The sequence below is a fragment of the Stomoxys calcitrans genome, chromosome 2 (genome assembly GCF_963082655.1).
Source record: "Stomoxys calcitrans chromosome 2, idStoCalc2.1, whole genome shotgun sequence".
Classification (NCBI taxonomy): Eukaryota; Metazoa; Arthropoda; class Insecta; order Diptera; family Muscidae; genus Stomoxys; species Stomoxys calcitrans.
The window spans coordinates 99735002-99752920 of NC_081553.1; the positions used below are offsets into that span (position 1 = coordinate 99735002).

A 17919-nucleotide genomic window follows, 5' to 3' on the forward strand; every position below is an offset into this window, starting at 1 on the left:
AGATCCGCACTGGAGGCAGGCCTGGAAGCGATGCTGGATATGCAGCCCATTAAGGCCTATATTAGGAACTGCGCCGCCAGGGTCGCTCTTAGGCTGAGGGAGCTCGACGTGATGAAGTAGGATGGTTGCGGCCACAGTTCGTTTCTGGGTGTTATGAATGCGGAGGCTAGACTGTGGAGGATCTCCGACTACCTGGCGCCAGTGTCGACAGGAGTGAGAGCATTCGCGATTCGATTTCCTGGGAGGGATGAATGGAGGGCGTGCTGTACTTGGGGAGGATGAGAACTCGATCTACACCGGTGGCATCAAAATGAAGTCAGGGATTGGATTGGGGGTCTACTCTGATGCACTTAATATCAGTATGTCTATGAGACTGCCGGCTGAGTATACGGTCTTTCAGGCGGAGGTCTGTACCATTGCGGTGGCCGCAAGGGAAATTCTGGTAAGGGATTTACCGCGCTCGAAACTCAGAATTTATGTGGACAGTATGGCGGCGCTCAAGGCCTTAGGGTCGAGGATAGGTTAGGTTTAAGTGGCAGTCTGTCATCGGACTCACTTAGACGTCTTCGACCATTGGATACCACAGTATCGGAAGAAGAAAGATGCCTTCTAGTTCCTACCGTTGAACCATCCAGGTCCAACAACTTACGAATGTTCGCATCCGCTAAATCAAACAGGCTCTCAAAGAAATGAGAACCTAAAGTGGAACTCCTTCTGACTGCTAGTACGGGACTCACACACAGAAGGTGAAGAATAGTGAGGTCGAGATGAGTGGCGGATTGTTTGGTGCGCCAGGAGGAGGTCATCTGCGCCGGGCGGGTCAGTCATTGGTCTTGCCTATGTGCCATTTGTCGAGCTACTGAAGATGGGGATGGCCAGGGCGACGTCGGTGGCTTGGTGGGACTCGGTGGATGGTTGCCGGACTGCAAATGAGCTATGGGCGGTCTTCGACCGGAGGAGGACGAGGGAGTTGATGGCGTTCGATAAGAGGTCGATGAGTACCTTGACAGGGGTCATAACCGGACACTGTGCCACAGGCCGCATAACTGCAAATGAGCTACGGCCGGTATTCGACCAGAGGAGGACGAGGGAGTTGCTGGCGTTCGATTAGTGGCCCCTTGACAGGGGTCATAACCGGACACTGTGCTACAGGCCGCATGGCGGCGCGTATGGAAATACCTCACAATAACTTCTTAAGCAGTTGCCTCGATGAGGGTCTGTTTCTTCGGTGACCTGGGTGAACTTGCGAACGTAACTCTGGATGGGCCTCCTGAGATTTGTTGAAAAAACCGGATGGTTCCGACGGGGGGTGCCATAAGCTCCGACGTAGGTACATCCATGCTTGCGTGGGGATGGGCGTTTCTTTCCTCTCTATTCCTCTTGTTTTTCTTTTGTAAAACCTCTAGTCTGAGGTCTCATATCTGCTTTCTCTTCCCTTTCTTTCTAGGGTACCACAAGGGGCCAGATTGGTCTCCGAGTGAACTCATCTTTGGTGGGCATCACAATCAACTTAACCTAACCTACATCGTAATGTGCAATAGCGTGAGTACATTTGCCCATTACTACCCTGCAGGACCTTGAACCGGTCCTAAACTGGTGATTTCACAGGTTTTCAGTGACCCGTGACTGGTTCCCTGACTATCCATATTACCGGTGATTTTTATATGGACATGTCACACCTAGAGGGAGGCCACCGTAGCGCAGAGGTTAGCATGTCCGCCTATGACGCCGAAGACCTGGGTTCGAATCACGGCAAGACCATCAGAAAAAATTTTCAGCAGTGGTTTTCCCCTCCTAATGCTGGCTACATTTGTGAGGTACTATGCCATGAAAAACTTCTCTCCAAAGAGATGTCGAAGTGCAACACGCCTTTCGGACTCGGCAATAAAGAGGAGGCCCTTATCATTGAGCTTAAATTTGAATCGGACTGCACTCATTGATATGTGAGAAGTTTGCCCCTATTCCTTAGTGGAATGTTCATGGGCAAAATTTGCATTTGCGTACCCAAAGACCAATAATTTTGAACCGGTCATTTTCCAGTCATTTTCCCCGATAAGACAATCACATCACTTCATCATTTGACAATTTTTTAATAAATGTTTATTTAGTTAATTTAATTTTTATTATATCCACCACCATAGGATGGGGGTATACTAATCTAGTCATTCCGTTTTTAACACCTCGAAATATTCGTATATACATTCTTGATCATCGCAACGTCCGATTTAGCCATGTCCGTCCGTCTGTCGATATCACAATAGCGGTCGAACGCATAACTCTACCCGCTTGAAGTTTTGCATAGGTACTCAGTATTGATGTAAGTTGTTGGGGATTGCAAATGGGCCATATCGCTTCAGATTTGGATATAGCTCCCATATAAACCGATGTTCCGATTTGACTTCTTGAGCCCCTGGAAGACGCAATTTTTGTCCGATTTGGCTGAAGTTTTGGAAGTAGTTTTCTGTAATGACTTCCAACAATTGTGTCAAGTACGGTTCAAATCGGTCAAGAACCTAATATAGCTCCCATACAAACCGATCTCCCGATTTAACTCCTTGAGCCCCTGGAAGCCGCAATTTTGTCCGATTTGGCTGAAATTTTGCACATAGCGTTCTGTTATAACTTCCAACAACTGCGCCAAGTACGGTTCAAATCGGTCAAGAACCTGATGTAGCTCCTATATAAACCGATCTCCTGATCTGACTTCTCGAGCCCGCACAAACCGCGATTTTTATTCGTTTGACTGAAATTTTGCATATAGTAGGTCCAATTTGGTCTATATAACCAGATGAGCTCCCATATTTTAGCAGATTCCATGGTGGTGGGTTTCCAAGATTCTGCCCCGCCGAACTTGGCATGCTTCCTCTTGTTTTTAATTTTTAGAGACATTTATACCGGTGTTTTCACCGGTTTTTTCTGCGAAAAGGGAAATGCCTCAAAGCAGCTACACAATGGACTAAAATGACTGATGATATGACCGGTAATTTATGTTTACAGAGGTGAATTTAGCCCAAACTTCCTGCAGGGTAGTGCATAGGCTCAAATACTCACCCTTTCTCTGTAGTTGGAGAGACGTAAGAGAATAATTATTGGTCAAGTAAACGAATAATCGTTTGCGACAATTGAAACACTTTTGTCATTAAAGAGTTTTTGGTTTTCCAATAAACGAAATCTCTTTTTACCTTAGGCAAAGCTGCTAAAGTGTTTACAGTAAACAAAGTTAGTTACGTTTAATAATGCTACGTTTATGGTTAACGTTTGATATGTTGAAACGGAACGTTACACGGTTACAATAAAAGAAAAATTTCGTGATAAAAGTATTTTGTTTGTCGTAAAAAAGTTCCAAACGTTTTATTTTTTGCTCATGAACTTGTTGTGATAGACCAAAACCTCTGCATATTAGTAGTTTTGGATAGGATGGGAATAATTGTGAAAAACTTAGTGGGTAATTTTTGAATAAATGAGGACTTTTAGGCTCTCAAATACTTAAAAAGCCTTTCTGTTTGACATATCTTCCGCTTTGGTTTCTTAAGCCCATAGAAGTCTTAACATTCGACAGATTTGTCTGAAATTAGCTATGTGAAGTAGACGTATGTCCTCCAAAATCCACTCTTAACACAGCTGTATAGGTTAGAACCCAGTTTAAGCCTCCGTATAAAATGATTCCACGATTGGAAGAACTTTCAAAAATTTAAAAAAACACAATTATCTGTATTAAAATGTGTTCTCAATTTCATATAAATTTTAATTTTTCATCAAAATCACATAGAAAATTTCAATAAAAAGATACGCCCACTGTTCATTGGCTCACATTTATCACACATTTATCCGAACATTATAATTAAAAGCAAATATAAACAAATCTCTTAGCAACAACAATGCCAACTTCAAAAAAACAACAACAAGCATTAACATCAATCGTAGATCAGAGAAAGATAGATTTTTGTTGTTGTTTCTCTCAACTAATTGCAATACAAACAAAATTACATTTCATTTGGACTTCAAACTTCAGTGTCTCTTTTTGGGACTGGGACTCCCCGTAACCTCTCTTAATGGTCAGCCCAAAAGGTAGCTCTTATCGACGCGTCACACTTTCATATGCGCAAGCGCAAAGGCCAACGCACACAGCAGCAGCGGCAGAAGCATCAAAGTATTTGCGTAGCTTGGTACGTGGTAGCCTGAGCTGACGGACCACCCCTTGGACAAGAGCATTGGGACCACCCAATTAGACAGAGCTATCGGTAGAGTAAAGAGTTGAAAGAAGTAACAGATGAAGAAGAAGTTTATGAACCTGTTTCATTGTTTGGATTGATGCTTCAACCATAAGATGTGTTTATCTGGCCGTCCGTCTGGACCGTCTGTGTTAAAAACACTTCCAAACAGACAGGCAAGCCATTTCTGACTTGGGAGATGCCTATGAAGGTGATGCGTTGAGGCTACTGCCAAGGGAGCCGATGCTGATGCTGATGGAATGCATGTTTGCATAGCACGGTGTTGGAAAGTAATCCTAATGGATTTTCGGATATGTTACGGGGTGTTTAGATGTGAAACGCTTGAGTGATGCTATGACGGTAGTCATCTTCGTCGTCGTCGTCGTCGTCTTCGTCGGATAAATGTTTGTTAATTGGCCGCCTGGTTGCTTGTTGTTCCTCGCCTGCCTCAATGGTTACGCTGGTTGCTCGATTCCACCAACTGGCCATAACCTGTGCATCTGTCCGTCCGCCTGTTGACTGTGCTTTGAATGAATTGCTTGATTGATTGATTAAACAGGCGGTGTCGGCGGTAGCGGCCTCCAATGTTGGCAGCTTCTCTTGATTAAATGAAATGTAGGCAACAAAAAAAAAAAAAAAAAGAATCATCGAAATACTTACACGCCTGTTTGTGTGTGAATGAGTGCAGCTATTATTTTTTGAATGTTCGATTTTCGAACATTTAAATGGTGTTTGAACAACAATTAGGGCTTTGATTTATCCTGACTGACTACTGGCATTTTGACCTTGCTAAAAGGTCCCTACAAACGTTTTTCACATACAAACGCTAAATTAGCCCAAATAGCTGATCGGCAGGTACACATGCATATCTTTGGGTATATCTTCATAGGTGGTTTGATTGAAGCTTCTTGAATTGATAAAAATAAAATCCCTCTGTGGCAATACCTGCCATTGAAGAGGTATGCCAAGGTGATAATGGCATTTATCATCATATAAAATCTTATTTAAGTTGGTTCAGTTTGGGGGGGCATATGAATGCATTGCTCTTAGCTGAAGTTCATTGAGAAGTTACGGCATCAAGGATAAGTGGGAGATTTGTTTTAATTTTATTTTAGTTTATGATACATTCATGTTTGTGTTATTTATAAGTCCTATAATATTTTCTTGTCTTTTTAGGTAAGTGGACATTGTGATTTTCATCCCTTGTAAGTATTGAAATATTAAACAAATTGAAATGTTGAGCAAAAGTTATCCTGTTCAAGGAAAAAGTTATCCTTTGGCCAAGAATTGTCTCCTTTTTTCAATGGGAAATAAAGTTTATCAATTTAAATAAATCGAGAGATCGGTTCATATGGCAGATATATCCAAATCTGAACTGATCTGGACCAAATTAAGGAGGGAACTCAAAGGGCCTAACACAGCTCACTCTCCCAAATTTCGCCGACACCGGACAGAAAAAGCGCCTTTCATGGGCTCAACACCTTAAATCAAGAGATCGGTTTATATGGCAGCTATATCCAAATCTAAACCGATCTTAGCCAAATTGAAGAAGAATGTTGAAGGGCCTGACACAACTCACTGTCCCAAATTTCAGCAAAATCGGACAATAAATGCGCCTTTTATGGGCCCAAGATCTTAAATTGAGAGATCGGTTTATATGGCAGCTATATCCAAATCTGGACCGATCTGGGTCAAGTTCAAGAAGAATGTTGAAGGGCCTAACACAACTTACTGTCCCAAATTTCGGCGACATCGGACAGTAAATGGTCCTTTTATGGGCTCAAAACCTTAAATCGAGATATCGGTCTATATGGCAGCTATATCCAAATCTAAGCCGATCGGAGCCAAATTGAAGAATGATGTCGACTGACCTAACACAACTCATTGCACAAAATTTCAGCAAAATCGAATAATAAATGTGCCTTTTATGGGCCTAAGACCCTACATCGGCGGATCGGTCTATATGGCAGCTATATCCAAATCTAGGCCGATCGGGGCCAAATTGAAGAATGATGTCGACTGACCTAACACAACTCATTGTACAAAATTTCAGCAAAATCGAATAATAATAAATGTGCCTTTTATGGGCCTAAGACCCTAAATCGGCGGATCGGTCTATACAGGGGCTATATCAAGATATAGTCAGGTACGGCCCATCTTTGAACTTAACCTGCTTATAGACAAAAAAAGAATCTATGCAAAGTTTCAACTCAATATCTCTATTTTTAAAGACTGTAGCGTGAATTCAACAGAACGACGGCTTTACGATAGAGCTGTCAGTTGACAGAATGCAACACAAGGGTTGCCTAATCCCGAAATATAAAAGGCAACCCTCGTATTTTTCCAATTGAACAATAAGTTAATTTTTATACTCACGACCATAGGATGGGGGGTATACCAATTCAATTCAGGTTCAAAAGAGGGTGCAGATATTTCTCCGGGCCATGCCACTATTGACATACACCAAAGCCGGTAATCGGCTTGTTGTGCGCTCTAAATACTAAAAAGAAACCTCGGAAGAGAAAATTTCAGTCAGGAATTCCGTGTTGCTTACAAAACCCCATAATTGTTTTCCACACCACGCCCCTAAGTTGGTTTATGTCTGGTATTGTGTCCCCACCTATGTGCTGGTGTCTGTTAAACGCGAAAGCCGGGCAATTATATAGGAAAAGCTCCAGCGTCTCATCATCTTCGCCGCATGCCCTACACATGCTATCACTTACCGCACCGATTTTGCATAAGTGAGCTCGCAGTCCTATATGTCCCGTTATGATACCGAAAGCTTTACTGACCTCCTGCGTACTATCTTTCAGTAATAGTCTCGTCTTCTCACAATCTGGATCTCCCTCCATAGGATTTTCGTTGTCCTGCCGACCGTTTCGCGGTTCCACAGAGTTACATGCGCATTCGTAGCCCACGCTCTGAACTCGGACTGCGAAAAGCTTCGGGTTTATCAAATTTGTTGACGGTAGTCCTCTGGCCTTCATTGCCAAATAGTCTGCTTTTCACTCCCCCTTACTGCACTATGGCCCGGTATCGAAACGATGCGGATTGTGCCATTCTCAGAGATGACGTAAATCTCTTTCTTACACTCCAAGACTGTTCGTGATCTTACCGTCCGGTTGTTATTGCCCTTATGGCCTGTTTACAGTCCGTAAAGATGTTCACACTCGACGTCCTCGCGTTAGCACACCACCATCTCACGGATTCCGTGATCACTCGGATCACTCTCCGCCTGCTGAATCGTTTTATGGTCAGGAAGCCGGAAACTGATCTCAGTCCTTGGGTTCTCAATGTAGACCCCCGAGGCCCACCATGTCCTCTAGCTTTGATCCATTCGTGTAGCATGAACTTCCCGATGGTAAAACCAGAGGTTTGTCAATCCAAGACCTGTAGTGTCGTCTCAGGTATTCGATCGGAAACCTCTTCCCATCCATCAAGGTTTCTCATCGTCCTCTCGACTATACCGAGCTGGTAAGACTTGCTCCTTTTTCTATCATCGCCGCCCTCGTCTTAAGACTCATAGCCGCAGTAGCGGCAGGATATTTAGAATAGTCTTCAGTGCAAAAGTAGGCACAGTGCTCATCGATCTGTCTATATCAAGACAACATGTCCCCTGAACCTGTTGTATTATTCTTACGTTGTACTTTTTCTCCATCGCAGTCCATTAAACTATTGAGGCACAAGTAAATATTGGGCTTATCACTCTTCTGTAGAGCCAGTGGACTATCCTCGGACTCAGGCCCCATTTGGAGTCTACAGACCATAAACATATTGCCCAACATCTGTGAGCCTTCTCGGCACGCTTCTGGATGTGGCATTTCCAGTTTTATTTCCTATCCAAGATTACTAAGATCACTCCTAAGTAGGTATTTCACCTTTTCGGATATCAAAATTCTTCTGTTCAAGAGACGTGGTGCGTCAAATTGCCCCACTTTCTTGGGGCAGTTATCGGTCTCACTTGTAAACAGTCAGATATCCGTCTTTTCTGGCTTAACATTCATACAATAGGTGTAGACCAGTAGTATGCTAAAGACCCTTTAGGCCCTTCCGAAAAGCTGATTCGGACTACTACACTTTAGAGTTAGTATAACATAGTAGGGACATACAGGTTAAAATCTTCCGTAGTCTACTATGCACTATTTAGAATTGTTACCCATAGGAGTGGCGATAAAATGCGCCCTGTGGCGTGCACCTTCTGTCACCTTGTACCTTATACCTATGTCATGGGACGCAAAATTTATCCACCTGTTCCATAACATGTTATTTATCTAGTACCCATGGAACGGTCCACCCTATACTGGTCTAAGGATTGGATAAATGTTTCGCTTCTCGCATCGGTTCTTTTAGTTTAGATCCATGTACGATGTGATATCCGTACTCTATGCGTAAATACCTTTTGTTTGACCTGACTATCTCATATCTCAGACTCGTGTTCTTTGGGGGTAGGGCTAGGGCTTTCCCCTCTCTTACTTAGGAGCGTATTTTCATTTCAGATTCGTTTTCTACTCTCAAATACCTTTAATTTGATATTCATATTGTCCCATTCGGTAAACACGCCCGTTTTAGGGGTTTTAGGATGGGGCGTTCCCCTCGGTTCTTCGACCCCAAATTTAAGTATCAAATTGCAGATTTTGGGTAACTGTTAGAATACAAACAGAAGTTAGAAAAGCTGGAATCACCTTTAAATACGCAGCAAGTGTTGTCTAAATGGGTCTATTACCTGATATTGCTTTCGATTTAAGTTCATACCCATGGCGGAGAAGAGTAGTGACGAAAATACAAATGCCTTTAAATAAAAGACCTGTTATCATTGCTGTTCCAGAAACTGCAAAGACTTATCGACGAGATAAATGGCTTTGGCAACATATCGACTGACCAACTTATCAACTTATAGGGATGCTCCGCTGCCCGATCATAATACGGTCCAATCCCATGTCAGCCGGTTGTACGTACCGGATTGACCCAATGGAGTCCTTTATCGGCAAGCGCTGCCGCCTCACTGTACAACACACTGCTACAACGGGACCAACAACAACGGTCCTGAAGGCGGAGATCTGGGCGATCACGGAATGCGTGAGGTGGTATGGTGTTAATGCGAGGACGTGGAATATCTTTATGGACTGTAAACTGGCCATCAGGGCAATAACAATCAGAATAGTAAGGTACGAACAGTCTTGAGTGTAAGAGACTGGTAAACTGGCCATCAGCCAAACCACCTTCCTGGACATAAAAGGTGGATTCAACAACATCAGTACATCGGTGATAGTTAATCGATAACTTTTCTTTGAATAACTGCTACATGGAACTATTCCTCATGAACTAGATAACTACCATGCTGCAAAGCAGAATTATAAACGCGACAACATTATGTCAAAGTACGTGCATTGACCCCACGGGGTGTGGAGATTACCCCACTGCTATGGCTTCTTGTTTTCAACGCGATAAGACTTGGAGGCCACAGTAGCATGTCCACCTATGACGCCGAACGCTTGGTACCGAATCCCGGCCGGATTCGAAACCAAGAACCTCCCGGCTACATTTGTGAGGTATTATGCGATGTAAAAACTTCTCCCCAAAGAGATGTCGCACTGCCGCTCGCCGTTTGGACTAGGCTACGAAAAGGAAGACCCTTTTAATTTATCTTTAACTTGAATGAAACAGCCCTCATTGATATGTGAGAAGTATGACCCTGTTCCTTAATGAAATGTTCATAGACAAATTAGCATTAGACTTGACCGCATGGGGATTAAGGTTGTTGCTTATTCTAAACCCCACGACACATACGATAGTCAGTGGTCGATTTTGCTTCTTATTTTGCCACAAGCAAGTTTGAAGATATCTATATACCAAACTTTCAGTCATTCTTCATTCCCTCCGCCAACTATTTCAAAACTATTCTCCTTTGTCACTAAGCCAGCATTAGCAACCAGGTCCTTAAGTCTCTTACTGGCAGCACTTGTGGTGCTAATAAGAAAACATGATTGATCGGCCGATCAGTAGTGAACTACGAGCATGCAGCGCCAGTAAAGACTCGTCAGTTGAGCGACACGCAGCGGAATAACATCCAGACCTATCAGAAACCCGTTTTGAGAACTGCACGGTATGTCCATTTTGTCCCGAAATTTTATAGTCCCTGTCGGATTGCTAACCTGCCGGATTGCAACACATATCACCTGTTTACCTCTCCAGCTAACCCTTTGTGTCTTACCACCAGAATACACTTGACGCATGCCACCCAAGTTGTAGGTCTTTCAGAGCTGATTTCAAGCAGAATCCATCAAGCAAATTAAGAATGAAGGTCTGGTTCTAGGGAACTTTAATGCGCATCACACTTCATGTCATTCTCCCCCAGGTAACGACCAGCATGGCATAGCTTTGGCAGAGCAGATTGAAAGCTCAACGTTTTGCACGGTGAATGAGGATGCCCCCACTAGGATGACGAGGAGGTGCAGCAGCTCGCCAGACATCTCCATTGCATCCTCTGAGTAACGTTTCCTGGCAAGCCGTCATCTCTTTGTCAGACCTCCTCCCCATAATTTTCACCATCGACCGAACACCCGATCTCATAACCTCTAAGCGCCGGACGTTTATCAATCAGAAGAAGGCCGATTGGGCTGGCTTCAGAGAGTACCCCAATCGCCACTTCAGTGAACTGCCACCCCCGTCGGATGTGCTAGTGGTCGAGAGGAAATTCCGAGACATCATTAACGCGGTAGCCGCTCGCTTTATACCAGCCGGTCGAATACCCCAAGTGCGGTCCACTTTTCCGGCGCAGGCAATGTTACTCGCAGACGAGTGTGATAGGATCCCACTAACCCCAGAATCAGCGAGCTGAATCTGGAAATTCACATAAGCTGAATTTGTGGCTGGAACACTTGGAGCCATGTAACTTAGTCACCGGTGTAGGCAAACTGTGGTCTACTGTTAAGTCACTCTCGAACCCCGGTAGACGGGATGACAGGACCTCAGTCACTTTTTGGCGAAATAACCGTGATTGATTCGAAGCGATGCGCCAGGTTGTTCAACCGTCAATTTATCGTGCATCCCAAGAGTGACAGGGCAAGGAGGAGAGCCATTCGCGGTCTCCGAGCCGATTAACAGCCATAACTATTTACCGTGGGCGAAGTTACGAATGTCATCCGTGGCGCCAAATCATCTAAGGCGTTGGGCCCCGACGAAATCTCTACATTGATGTTGAAGAATCTGAGTTGAGTTGAGTACCTTACTACTGTCCTCAATCTATCTTTGTACACTCTTCTAGTTCGCTTGAGGCATTACTCCTCCCGAGCCTCGTAGGAGAATTTTGCCTTCGCCGAGCATCAACATGGATTTCGAAGACTACATAGCACAACAACAGCTTGCATGCCATCACCGCACACATTTGCCGTGACTTCAATCAGCCCAGGCCATGTGATAGGATGGTCCTCGTGGCACTGGACCTATCGTAGGCATTCGACGCGGTCAGCCATGCCAAATTATTTGAGGACATCGCCAACACGTCCCTCCAGTCAGGCCTGAAACGCTGGGTCGCGAATTATCTGTGTGGTCGCCAATCATTTGTGGAATTTAGGGATAAGAAGTTGAATCACCGTAGAGTGAAACAGGGAGCTCCCAAGGTGGAGTGATATCTCCGGCACTGTTCAACCTCTAGCTATCCTCCATTCCACCCCCTCCAGACAACATAGAGATCGTATCATATGCGGACGATTATACGATCATGGCATCAGGCCCCCCACCCATTGTTGACATCTGCGATAGGTTGAACGTCTACCTCAACGAACTTGCCTCATTTTTCGCTGCAAGAAATCTGAAGACATCTGCCACCAAATCTTCAGCCACATTGTTCACTACAAATACGCGTGAGGTGAATACTGAGCTGACTGTGATGGTCGATGGAGAAATGATTCCGACCATCAAGTGTCCCAAAATACTTGGCGTCACATTTGACAGCTCTTACACATTCTCCCCACATGCCACAGCAATTTGCGATAAAGTCAAAAATAGAAACAAGGTCCTCAAGTCACTTGCTGGCAGCACTTGGAGTGCAGACAAAGAAACCTTGTTGACCACGTACAAAGCAGGTGGTTGGCCTGTGGTAAGAAGTTATGCAGCGCCAGTGTGGTCTCGTCAACTTTGTGACACGCAAATTTGCAAATGGAACAGGGGCAAACTTCTCACATATCAATGAGTGCAGTCCGATTCAAGTTTAAGCTCAATGATAAGCGGCCTCCTTTTTATAGCCGAGTCCGAACGGCGTGCCGCAGTGCGACACCTCTTTGGAGAGAAGTTTTACATGGCATAGTAACTCATAAATGTTGCCAGCATTAGGAAAACCACCGCTGAAATTTTTTCTGATAGTCTCGCCAGGATTCGAACCCAGGCGTTCAGCGTCATAGGCGGACATGCTTACTTCTGCTCTACGGAGGCCTCCTTGTGACACGCAGTGGAATAATATTCAGATCTATCTGAATGCCACCCTCAGTTCTCACGTGGACCACCTCTATCAGGAGACAAAGATTGTACCAGTGCGCAGACATAACTACATGCTGTCTTAGAGACCATCCAAATCATCATCTTGTGGATAGATATCCACCGCCCAGAAGCCTCAAGGTAGATGCTGTAGAGCGTGGGGTTCAGCGCTACAAGAGAGAACCTCTAGATCAAGCAGGTCTAGACAACATTCATGCAGACACGGTAGCAGATGCGGTAAATGGCTACCGGGTGAATGTAGTCCTTAGAGAACGATCGCCTCCCATTGCACCTGAAGAAATTGACCTCCCCCGGTAAACCAGAGTTGTACTGGCTCAATTACGTTCCGGCAGTTGCAGCCGCCTCAACTCCTACAGAGCAAGGATTGATGCCGACGTGCAAGATGTATGTCCCGATTGTAACCAGGGACCGCACGATACACGTCACCTGTTTAACTGCCTGGCCAGACCCAGATCTCTGTGGACGCACCCCATGTAAGTCGCTGAGTTCCTGGGTCTTGACACTCAACAGAATCAAGCAGACGAAAGATAGAACAAAATAAACTGCTACAACAACAACATGGTATATGTTGTTGCTATGTGGCAGCTGTTTAACTGCCCGGCCAGACCCAGATCGCTTTGGACGCACCCCATGTAAGTCGCAGAGTTCCTGGGTCGTGACACTCAACAGAATCAAGCAGACGAAAGATAGAACACAATAAACTGCTACAACAACAACAGCAACATGGTATATACCACCTATTCTTCTTTCTAGCATTTCCACATTCTGTTCCGGATTAAGTCGCCTATCTTCCTGCAGATCCCTTAATGTGTACTGCGAATAAGCCCAAACCTCAATCTGCCTCTCCTGTTATAATTCCATATGGACTGCCAAATGTGAAGCATGTCCTTCTCTACATTCTCCAAAGTGGATTGCGGTTTAGAGATCAAATTTCATAATGCAGTCCCATCACTCAACCCAAAAGTCACATATCTATACTTCATGCAACTCTTTGGTGCATGTGGCTATTATTATTACTCAACACAAATATGCAAGCGGGAGTTAATTAACAAAAATCAAGGAGCAGTTATAGCCACAGCATGAATTGCACACACGTCTCCCATGCTGCCACAACATTTGGAAACATACTCACGTGCCGCCAACACTTTGCGTGGCATTGTCTAGGAATGCAAGACTTAATGAAATCAAAAGCCGGCAATCATCACATCGTCATAGGTGTGTGTGTGTGTGGGAGAGTACAAAATAACTTGGCAACAAATAAAGTGACAAGTAACCGGAAGGCTTTGATGACAGGGTCCTAAGGATTTCTTCAAAGGGTTTTATTTGAACTTCCTTTTCACTCACAATCAATACTCACCAAATGTGTCATCGATATAAAAATCGAAATTTTTGTTATGCTGTTTTTTTTTTTTGAGATTTCTTATCACACATCCTCCATATATCCTCACAATCACTTGATGACATGTCACAGCCGTTAAGATGTATTTTTTTAATCCATTTCCTCCAAGGGTAGTAAAATAGAGCTTCTTTGGCCAGCAAACTGTCTGGTTATTAACCTGCTGCTTGCGATGGTTTTTTCGCATTGCCGCCTCTTAGTTTTGTGGCTGAATATGCCTTCCATATGAACGCTTTGTCCAAAAATATTTTTTTGTATATTGATTTGGTTCGTTTCTCAGTTTTGTGTATATGAAGGGAAAATCTTAATTTTTGTGCCTTCTTGTGAGGGAAGTTAACGTGTTAGTAATCCATTGTTCTTGAATTTTTCACTATCAACAATAGGGCCTGTGTACAGCATGCAGCATTTGCGCTGGGCTACAAGCATCATCCCACACTTCCAAACAAAAAATGCTGCTGTTAGTAGCAGTATAGATTGTTAATGCGAGGGGATTGCAGAAAGTTAGCAAAAAGGAGATGGTGAACTTTTTTTCTTTCATCGTAGTTTTACTCAAAACACTGAAATGATTGAATGATTGATGAGGGATGTTTTTGGGGATGGGCGGCCCCTTAAACACTTGGTCCCATATTTGGATGTCAGATTCGTATTCTACATTCAAATACCTTTTATTTAAGCCCAATATTCCCATAGTCAGTAAATAAGTCATGTTTGGGGGGTGTTTTGGGAAAGGGGTGGACCCCCAGAAACGTGGTACCACATTTGGATATCAGATTCGTTTTCTACTCGCAAATACCTTTCATTTGAGTTCCATATTGCCATGGTCGGTAAATATGTCCGATTTAGGGGTGTTTTGGGGGTTGGGGTGGTCCCCTTAGCACTTGGTTCGGCAATTGGATATCAGATACGTTTTCTTATTCTAAACACCTTTCATTTGAGTCCCATATTGTCGTGATTGGTCTAAATATTTGTTTGCAAGGTTTTAGTGTGGGGCAGCCCCCCTAAGTACCTCATCCGAAATTTGGATACCAAATTTTTATTTTTTAGGGTACTATATGAGAGAACACAAAATTTCGCTTAAATCGCACCACCCCCATCTCTGAGATCTGGTGTTTCTGAAAATAAGGGTAAGGGGGAGGGTCCGCCCACCCTTCAGATATTTTCACCACGGGGTCATTGTGCACCATCTGTGAAAATTTCAAGAAAATCGGTTCAGTCGTTTCTGAGTCTATAAGGAACACACAAACAAACAAAAAAAACCTACAAACAAACACAAATTGATTTTTATATATAAAATATGAAATTTAATTTTTTTTTATAAAAAAGTTTTTTGAATTTTAGTTTTAGAGAAATTTTTGAAATTAATTTTATTGAAATTTTTTTTATATAAAATATTGACAATTTTACAAAATTTATGTAATAAATTTTCCTTTTTATAAAAATTTTCGCCAAAACTAATTTTTTTACAAATTGTTTACAATTTTTTTACATAGTAGTTCCTAAAATTTCACTTTTGTAGAAAATTTCGTCAAAATTTAGTTTCTATAGAAAATTCAATAGCTTTATATCAGGCAAAAATTTCCTCAGCTTCAGCTTTTAGTTTGATGCCTTTCCTTTTCTCGATTGCATTGTCTAAGTCAGCTTTTCTTTCATACATCCACCACCAAGTTTGTAAGTCATTGAAAACTTTTGCACTTACACCCCTCGCAATGTAATGTCAACCTATTGTGTCCTTATCACAAGGTACACACAGCACAAATACCCATGTATGATGAAATTTCATAGGAATTAAGGAGGCGCTTCATAATTTTAAAGTTTCATAACATCTATGAAATATGCAACATATGGCAGAGGTATGAGGCAAATTAGAGCTTATATTAACCATTTGGTCTTTGGAAAACCATGAGAACACTTTTAGAGACCTTGGGACACTGAATGTGATCCATTCCTTAGGTATTTCGATCTTGGGTGGGTGGAAATTCCTTTAGTGTCATAGCATCTATGAAGCAATGAAAGCTTCATAACATTAATGAAGCACGGATGGCCTGCGTACTGCGGTGGCTGGGTGGTTGGCATCATCATCAACCACCCCTATCCCTGTCTAACTTGGGCTAAGGAATTGAAAACAAAACGAGACACACGCACGCACACACACACACATAAACACATGTGTAGCATCCTTTGCTTCGCTTGCGTGTCCTGCGTCGGCGTTGGCATTTGTAAACATCCTGGCGTTGTTTTTTGGTTGAATTGAAATCATTTAAAGGTTATAATCGTTTCGGACCAGTGCATAAATGTTGTTTTGTTGTTATGTTTCAGTTTAAAATGCATTTTTTAATGGGAAAAACGGGTTAAAATTAACCAAAACAAGTGAGTGTTGCAACGTGGCGATCCCCTCTGTGGATAGGAGTGAAAATTTTCAACAAATACCCACTACAATTGGAGAAAATATAGTGAAACTTAAAAAACAAAAACACAATAAAAAGACCAAAGCATTTAAAACGGCTATTTCATGCTGTGTGAATTCGAATCCTTAGCAAGGATAAAGGATCGAATGCAAATGTTTGCGTGTGTGTGTGTGTATATAGGAGAACTATAAAAGGCATTTAAAAAAAAAATCAAACTAAAAGTGCGATTTAACAGCAACATTAAGCAGCTGTTTTGTGGTTGGAAACCAATTTGAAATTGTTATCCAATTGGAAAATAAGACGGATTTAAAACAAGCAATAGCAGCAACAAATTGTATCTATACTGGAGGAAAAAACGGACTTTAGTTAACCCTTTCGCGCGCTTAATGTCAAAGAAATTAATTTATTATGAAAAGAAAAAAACACAAAAAAATTATGAAAAAAAAACCAAAAGTTCAATTCCTTGTTTAAAACATCCAAAAATTAGATTCAACTTCTTTTCCTTTCACAAATTTTGCGGCCTCTTGAGCTTCTCTTTGCCTTTTGGTGATGCCGTCTTTTGCCTTTTGCGAAAAAATTTGTACAGAAAATCTTTCAAACTTAACGAACCCCTTCCCCTTTCTTCATGCGAGTGTGTCTGTGAGTTCGCTAGGGTATAGTGACTAGGGAACCTTCTTATATAAGTAGATGACCCTGCGCATATACTTTCTTCTTATTAATGTTATCGAAAGAATCCATCCATCTGTTTTTTTTGGGAGAGCACTTGTTGGTGCTTCCCTTAATGGCTGATTTACTTTTTGGGTAATTAATTTTTTTTTCTACATTATTTTGTCTGCTGTTTTCGTGAAGTTAATCAAGTGTAAGATTGTTGTTATCGTTTAGAGGTGACACTCTGTGATATCGATAAATACACATTAAGACACTTTTAGGTGACCCTAAGCGATATTGTGATAGGGTTGACATGTGTATCAATTCATTGACGTGGCAAGCAAAAACAAATCATAATTGGAGGAGTTAATGACTTCATTGTCCAAATATCGATAGACGTCATGACTTTGTTTGAGCAACTCAGAAAATCAGACAAAAATTGAACGTTGTAGGAGCTGTAGAAGGCTAATTGGGAGGCCGATTCGGAGCATACATGGCACGATTGTTGGAAATCGTAACAGAACCACCTAGCCTAGTGCAACTGACTGTTCCATATTTCAGTGAATTCTGGCAATCAACGCGGCCTTAAAGCGCTTCAAATTCCAAATCGGTACATTGATCTATATGACAGCTATATGCAAATCGGGTCCGATCGCGTCCATATTGGGTGAGGATGTTGAGAGGGTTGATATAACTCATAGTTCAAAATTTCAGCGAAATCGGGTAGTAAATGCGCCGGTTATGGGCTTCAAGTCCAATACCGGGA

At 42.7% G+C, this 17919-nt stretch overlaps 1 long non-coding RNA gene across 2 annotated transcripts in view; it reads right to left on the bottom strand.

The window, feature by feature from the left end:
* Positions 1 to 17919, bottom strand: part of LOC106093624 (uncharacterized) — a 70987-nt gene that overhangs the window by 14247 nt on the left and 38821 nt on the right. Inside the window, exon 1 of one of the 2 annotated variants that reach the window (XR_009397207.1) lies at positions 14062 to 14525. The exons of the other annotated variant lie outside the window; for it this stretch is intronic. This is a non-coding gene — a long non-coding RNA (uncharacterized LOC106093624). Of the gene's footprint in view, positions 1 to 14061; positions 14526 to 17919 lie in introns of those variants that run through there. 2 annotated transcript variants of the gene reach the window in all.